Consider the following 7371-nt stretch of genomic DNA (forward strand, 5'->3'; position numbering starts at 1 on the left):
TTGAGTACAACGTTGGCAGTTTGGCTCACAAGTTCGATTACAGAAGACGCTGCAACTCGTTATTCACAACTCACAAGCGCATGACCGCAATTATATTACAAAGGCGAAAAATTGAAACACTCAATGATCAAAACTGTAGAACAAATATTCATTCAAAACTTATAAGGATGTTACATGAATTATGAGAGAGAACATGCTATCAAACTCTATATATCTACCATCCTTAATATATTACTTTCAACCTGTTTCGCAATAACTATATCTAACTTAAATACTTCTAGCCTACCAGTAACATATGAAGGGGAGACCAGGAAGGCTATTATGACTCAATTATATCACGACCGAGTTCTATTCTTGTTGTAACTTTCATAACGCCGAGAGACAGCAGACTCAGATAAAGTGTCCCAAACCTACAAAGTATGAGTGACAACAGTAAATTTCACAGAAAAATCTATCAAGAACACAAATTTGAATTTCTGTGGCCCTTTTCACTCACTTGCAATTTTCCCTCTGAGCCTCCTATAGCCAACACAAAGGGATTGTCCTCTGAGAACGAAAAAGAAAATACAGCTCCCTGAAAAGTCACATCCAAAAACAGAAGTCAACCATGCTACTTGTATCATGATTCAAACTAGAGAATACCTTTTTCCCGTTAAAATCTCAACAAATAAAAGAAGCAAACTTACACCATTGGAAGCTTTAGATGCCACAACAGATGGTTGATTATTCGATAAATCTCAAAGCTTTACCTACAACAAATAATAGTACTCGAATGAGATGATTTCCAATTCTGCAAGATATAGTATATAGGAATAAGAACACAACAAAATGACTTCACAATTACCATTTTGTCCATCGATCCAGTAGCAAGTAGCTGCAAGAAGGCAACAAAGTACCGTCAAACTAGAGTACACAATAACTTGGTATTTCTCACCAAAATATTGAAAATACATACATTAGGTGCTGAAACGTTATAGGATACTGAGGTAACAACTTTGTCATGTGCATGAAGAGTAAATATAGAACTTAGATCAGATGTGGATTCAGACTTTGCGGTCCGAACATCAAAACACTTGATAGTACCATCCTCGAGACTCACCTAGAAGCACAATTTAATTATTATTAGTGAAACTAAAACTATGCATCCATAAAAATACAATTACCAATTCAATCACTGAAATGAGAAATCAAAATTAACCATAACACATCACAAAATAGTGGTAAGTGTGTGGATCCCAGGCCAAGCTCTCGACATCAGCTGTGATTGACCACTTATAACCAGGATGGGATGGCATCCTTCCATCCCTCTGCAAAGTGTAAAGGCATTGAAAGCATTAGAATGTTAGATAACTAAGAAAAAAGACAGACAGAAATTCCAATGTGAACATTTTTAAAGAGAAAGTCTGTTTTGGCACATGAATATTATACAACCAAAATCTACAGTGTAATAAGTATCCATTCCAGATAAAAAAAGAAATGCAAAAATATAGAGTATATAAGAAACATTCTGTCACTACCAGGACCACAGTATGATCAAATGAACCACTAAGAAGAATTTCTCGTTCACGATGATGCCAAGCAACTGCTCGAACCTGTCAAGATAGATGAACAAAGCCATCAGACAACATATTGACTCAAGCAACCTAAATTAATGTTAGTAAGACAAAATATACAATATTAAATGACTTAATTAAGGAAAAAAGTAAAAAATCTTTCCTACCAACGTATAAGTAATATTTCTGAATTTGTACACTATTTAGAAGTAAGGGAAAAAAGAAAAGAAAAGATGATGGACATGAAGAGGGAAAGTCCTCTTTATCAATAAAAGAAGCTCTTATTTGTAATAATTAATTGTGTCTGACTGATGCTCCATTGTACTCTCACACTTCTCAGTAGCCACATCCCAAATCTTGACTCGCTTGTCAGCACTGGCACTAGCAAGTACATTCCTGAATATTTTAAGAATGACTGCCATCAGAGGTTTAAAAGAATAGAGTTTCAAAATAAGTAATAAATGAAACCTTTATGTCCCAAAAGGAGCCCAACAGATGAAATAATACCAAAATCCAGTTTTAAATTTAACAAACCTGAGCGCTTTGTTCCAGGCAAGACCAAGTACAGAGTCAGTGTGACTGCCATCTTTGTATTTGATTGATTTCTACAAAACCAATTAACAGAATCAGTAACTGGGTCTATACTCAGAATTGCACTTCAACATAAAAAGATTTACAAACCTTCTTCCCCTTCTTTTTCTCTGAAATGCCACCTAAAACCATGCATGGCTGCACTACATCAATCTGGGAATAAAGGAAGCTTAGAAGGTATTCAATGAAAGTGGCTTTATATTCTGAATGATGTTTCCAACTTTTTAGTGAAATTTATTAACCATATTCACTTACAACATCAAGGTCCCAAATTTCTATTGACGGTTCCATTGAACCAACAGCTAAGAAGTTTCCTGCAATGATAATGAAATAATAATGCGATAGAAAGTAGAGGAAGCATAAGGGGATCAAGTCAAATTTTGAACATGCAAATGAAGACTAGAATTTATAACTTATTTACTAAAACAAACAAGAGCACAAAAATTCAACATATTTAATAAAAAAAGGGTAAACATACGAGATGCATTGACAAAGGAAATATTCTCCACCTTTCTCTCTTCCTTGAAGGCAGTCAAGCCAAGCTGTGGATAGCAGAAATGTAGGAATTATGATATCATGATGGACATACATGTTCATCTCACTAGTACCGACGTCCTCAAGTATATGAACCTTGTAGTAGAAAAAGACGCAACTCATATAAGTCTACCATTGCATCACATAACATTCATAAAAAAAATACATCAGCCAATAAGTGAGGATTTGTTTACCTCGAGAAGACTAAAATCGTGCTCAGTACGAGCACAAACAACGACAGAATCAGTTGGATTAATGATCATGTCTTCGAGTTCCTCAGAGTCATCATCATCCTTAACGATGTAAAACAATATAATGTTGTAGAGTCAAAAATGAAGGTCAACAGCAGAATGCAGACAAAGTATTGGAACTTACGTTCTTATATTTGATATTAGGATCCAGGTCGATACTTGGATAATAAAGATCACCAATCTCGGAACTAAATACATCAACTCCTAAGGTCAATAAAAAGATGCAACTTAACATAGACAACACAAGGAGACAGAGCTAGCTAGCTAACCATAGCCATGGCTGATATCATGCTAAGTGATTCGATAGCTAACTCTAACTAAACAGACAGATAACTCCATGAGATGTTATTGTATACCTTCATCTTCATCATCATAATGTTCCATGTCAAGCTCCTTCAAACCGAGGTCAATATCGTCCAATTTATCAGCCTTCCCGAGAGCATCAGCAACATTGAGTGCTCGCGCAACTTCATCGACGGCGCCACCGGTATCATCCATGCGTTCATCACTTGCTTCTTCCTCATTTTCACTGTCTGCTCCACTGCATAACATACATGTACTGTAAAGTATTTGATAAAATTTTATAATTGGCTAAGTGAGTTTTGAAGAAGAAGAGAAAGACCTGGCGGTGGCAGCGGCGGCGGTGATTATATCTTGAATTTCTTCCTTGGAAGGAGTTTCAACTCGGTGGGTTCCGCCTTTGAAGCACCTATCGGTATCCATGAAATACCTGAAATCATTCTGAGACTCGAAATCAAACGAAAGAATAAAGTGGTGTGTGTGTGTATGTGTGTAGAATGGTGGTGGCAGCAGCTAGCTTGCAATAGCATAGAGTAACAAGGAGGAGGAGGAGAACCCTTAGGCATTGTTTGGATATAGGAAAGAAAAGAGAAGTAAAGAAAATGAAAGGAAAGAAAATAGAAGGAAAAGTAGAGTTATTTGTGTGTTGTTTGGATGAAGAGAAAATGATTGGAAAGAAAATAAAAAGAATTTTTTTTTGTTTGGATGAGAAGAAAAATTGGAAGAAAGAAAATCATAATGGTATAAAGTTGAGGTAATGACCAAATCAGTACCGAAAGATTGAAACACTGACATTTTGGTACCTCATTCTCGTATTTGATAAAAAGACACCCGAAAAATTTTAAAAACTGATAAGCGTGTCCAAGTTATTGCCGGACCTAAGCTCTGGTGAGGACAATGCTGACCTGGACACCGGATTTTGCTGACAAAACATGTTTTATTTGGGTTGTAATTTTTAATTAAGTAATTTGTTAGCCTAGGTGAAAATTAAATTAATTGAAATTGATTTGGCCCCAAAATCAGAGCTCTTTGCCCTAATCCCCAATACTGCTATCTTCGTTCACTCGTAGGAGGGGAGCCAAAATTTGGAAGATGCATACAGCAAGGGCTCGTGGAAAAGCTGCAACGGTGAGAAGGCAGTCATCGATGCAAGCCTTCGACGTGGATGGTGCTTCCGGTGTTGTGAGAAAAACTTACGATGGCTGCTGCTTTTGTCCCCTTCCAGTGGTTCCGTTGAAGTCGAAGACAAGTAGCAACCCTGATAGATGGTTTCTACGCTGCCCTATGTGGAAGGTAAGCTTGGAATTTTGATGTATATGTGACGAATTAATGCAATATCCCTTCTTGGTTTGTCGTCTGTGCTTATTCAGTTGTAGTTTTTTATTGTTGTCTGATGTTTGAAATTTTCCTGTTATGCTAGAACACACAAATGCGTTGCAGGTATTTTCAATGGTTGGATGAAATACAAGAGGAATGTGTGGAAGGAGAAGTTTCTTCAGAGAATAGTAATATGCTGGGCAAATCAGAACCAAAATAGAAAAGCAGAATCAATGTCAAATGTGGGGATGGCCAGGAAATTGATAGGATGATGATGGTACTATCTGTGGTGAATGACATGAAGGAGCATCTGAAGAGGGTTGAGTTGTGCTTAATTTTTATGTGTATATTGGTTGGGATAAATGTGGCTTTGATTATGTTTAGTTTGGCTAAGTAGGTAGACAGTGCATAGTATAATTGTATAACAATGACACTTTGAAATTTTGTAATCTTCTCCTCATTGTAATTGAGATGATTTAATATATGCTGTGAACAGATTTGTGAAGAAATTTTTGTCGTCCTGATGTAAGCAAGCTATACAGATTAATAGTAAGCCATGTAATAGATTTGTGAACAGAACCTCAATAAAACACCAGGAGCTATAAAATGAAGTTATAACCATTAACTATTCAGACTAACAAAGTTCAGACCCCAAAATAAGACTAGCAAAATGACACTTATGTTCATAGTAGCTGCAACAGACCCAAAATGACACAAACAAAACACAAAAAGACTTAGTTTGCACTTACATGCCATAATGGCACTTGGGTTTATGTTAACTAAATCATGTCCAAACAGGAGCTAATAACAAGCTAAAAAACCCAAGATCAAAATCAGTTCAGTTGTTGTCATTTGTTGATGGCTTTGATGGTGGTGGTCTGGATGGCTTTTTCTTCTTCAAGGATAGGGTGGGCATGAAGCCAGTGAACCTCCTCTGTGTGGCTGGGCCTGCTGCTATCATGGTCTCCCTAATCACAGTTGGTGGCCTAAATGGTGCTGCACGTCGGTCCTGAAGATTGGGCCTAACTAATGGACCCTGTGGCATTGACCCTGTCCCACTATATGGGTCTGCAGCATTGGATAGAGATGCAGGAATTTGGGAGCTAAACCCAAGATCAAGCTTGACAGCCCTAGGTTGAGCAGGGGGTGATGGTGCAGCTGCTGCATTTTGCCTTGGAGTGGTGCTGCCCCTTCCTCTTGGTGGAACTGGGTTGCCCCTTACAAAAGATGGTATGCCCCTCCTCTTTGGTGTTGGTGCCGATTGCGAAGTAGTTGTTGGAGGTGCCAAGTTGGTTGGTGCTGGTATAGTGGCTACATTAGGGGGTGCAGCATTTGTTGTAGTGTTCCCAGAATGTGTTGGACTAACCAAGTTATTCTGCATCAATTTGTCCATTCATGAAAACAGATACAAGAGTTTGGAACAACAAGGTAACATAAATCACATTGTTTACGTGATCAGGCTGACTTTGTGGATGGTTTTGAGTGAGGTCTTCCTCATCTGCAACATGTGCAGCATGTGCAGCCTCCATGGTCTCCTCCCCAGTTAGGTTTTGTTTACCTCGAGAAGACTGAGATCGTCCTCAGTAAGAGCACAAACAATGACGGAATCAGTTGGATTAATGAGCATGTCTTCAAGTTCCTCAGAGTCATCATCATCCTTAACAATGTAAAACAATATGATGTTGTAGAGTCACAAATAAAGGTCAATAGCAGAATGCAGACAAAGTATTAGAACTTACGTTCTTATCTTTGATATAAGGATCCAGGTCGTTACTTGGATAATAAAGATCACCAATCCTGGAACTAAATACCTCAACTCCTAAGGTCAATAAAATGATGCAAATTAACACAGACAACACAAGGAGACAGAGCTAGCTAGCTAACCATAGCCATGGCTGATATCATGCTAAGTGATTCGATAGTTAACTCTAATTAAAACCGCTAACTAACTAACTAACTAACTAACTATGATAGATAACTCCCTGAGATGTTATTGTATACCTTCATCTTCATCATCGTAATGTTCCATGTCAAGCTCCTTCAAACCGAGGGCAATATCGTCCAATTTATCAGCCTTCCCGAGAGCATCAGCAACATTGAGTGCTCGCGCAAATTCATCAACGGCGCCACCGGCATCATTCATGCGTTCATCCCCTGCTTCTTCCTCATTTTCACTGTCTGCTGTACTGCATAACATACATGTATTGTAAAGTATTTGATAAAATTTTATGATTGGCTAAGTGAGTTTTGAAGAAGTAGAGAAAGACCTGGCGGCGACGGTGGTGATTATATCTTGAATTTCTTCCTTGGAAGGAGGTTCAGCTATGGTGGGTTCCACCTTCAAAGCACCTATCGGTATCCATAAAATAGTTGAAATCATTCTGAGACTCGAAATTAAACGAAAGAAGAAAGTGGTGTGTGTGTGTGTAGAATGGTGGTGGCAGCAGCTAGCTAGCAGTAGCAGGGAGTAATGAGGAGGAGAAGGAGAACCCTTAATGGTCCAGTTCGGTGATGGCTTAACGGGCCTTAAAACAAACTCAACCCAGCCCAATAAAGGCCTAAATATTTGGAAGTCCAAATTGATTTGGCACCGAAATTTTTTTTCCTCTTTTCACTTTTCGTTCCCCGCTCCTTCCTCCCTCTTCCCTCTTCCCCCCTGTGTTGGACTAACCAAGTTATTCTGCATCAATTTTTCCATTCATGAAAACAGATCCAAGAGTTTGGAACAATAAGGTAACATAAATCACATTGTTTACCTGATCAGGCTGACTTTGTGGATGATTTTGAGTGAGGTCTTCCTCATTTGCAACATGTGCAGCATGTGC

General features: G+C 38.3%; 1 pseudogene; it reads right to left on the bottom strand.

Annotated features, from left to right (window-relative positions):
• Positions 1–297: 297 nt before the first annotated feature.
• Positions 298–6926, bottom strand: LOC130970532 (uncharacterized WD repeat-containing protein C17D11.16-like; annotated as a pseudogene).
• Between the last annotated feature and the right edge of the window lie 445 nt (positions 6927–7371).

The sequence above is a fragment of the Arachis stenosperma genome, chromosome 3 (genome assembly GCF_014773155.1).
Source record: "Arachis stenosperma cultivar V10309 chromosome 3, arast.V10309.gnm1.PFL2, whole genome shotgun sequence".
In the NCBI taxonomy this organism is placed as follows: Eukaryota; Viridiplantae; Streptophyta; class Magnoliopsida; order Fabales; family Fabaceae; genus Arachis; species Arachis stenosperma.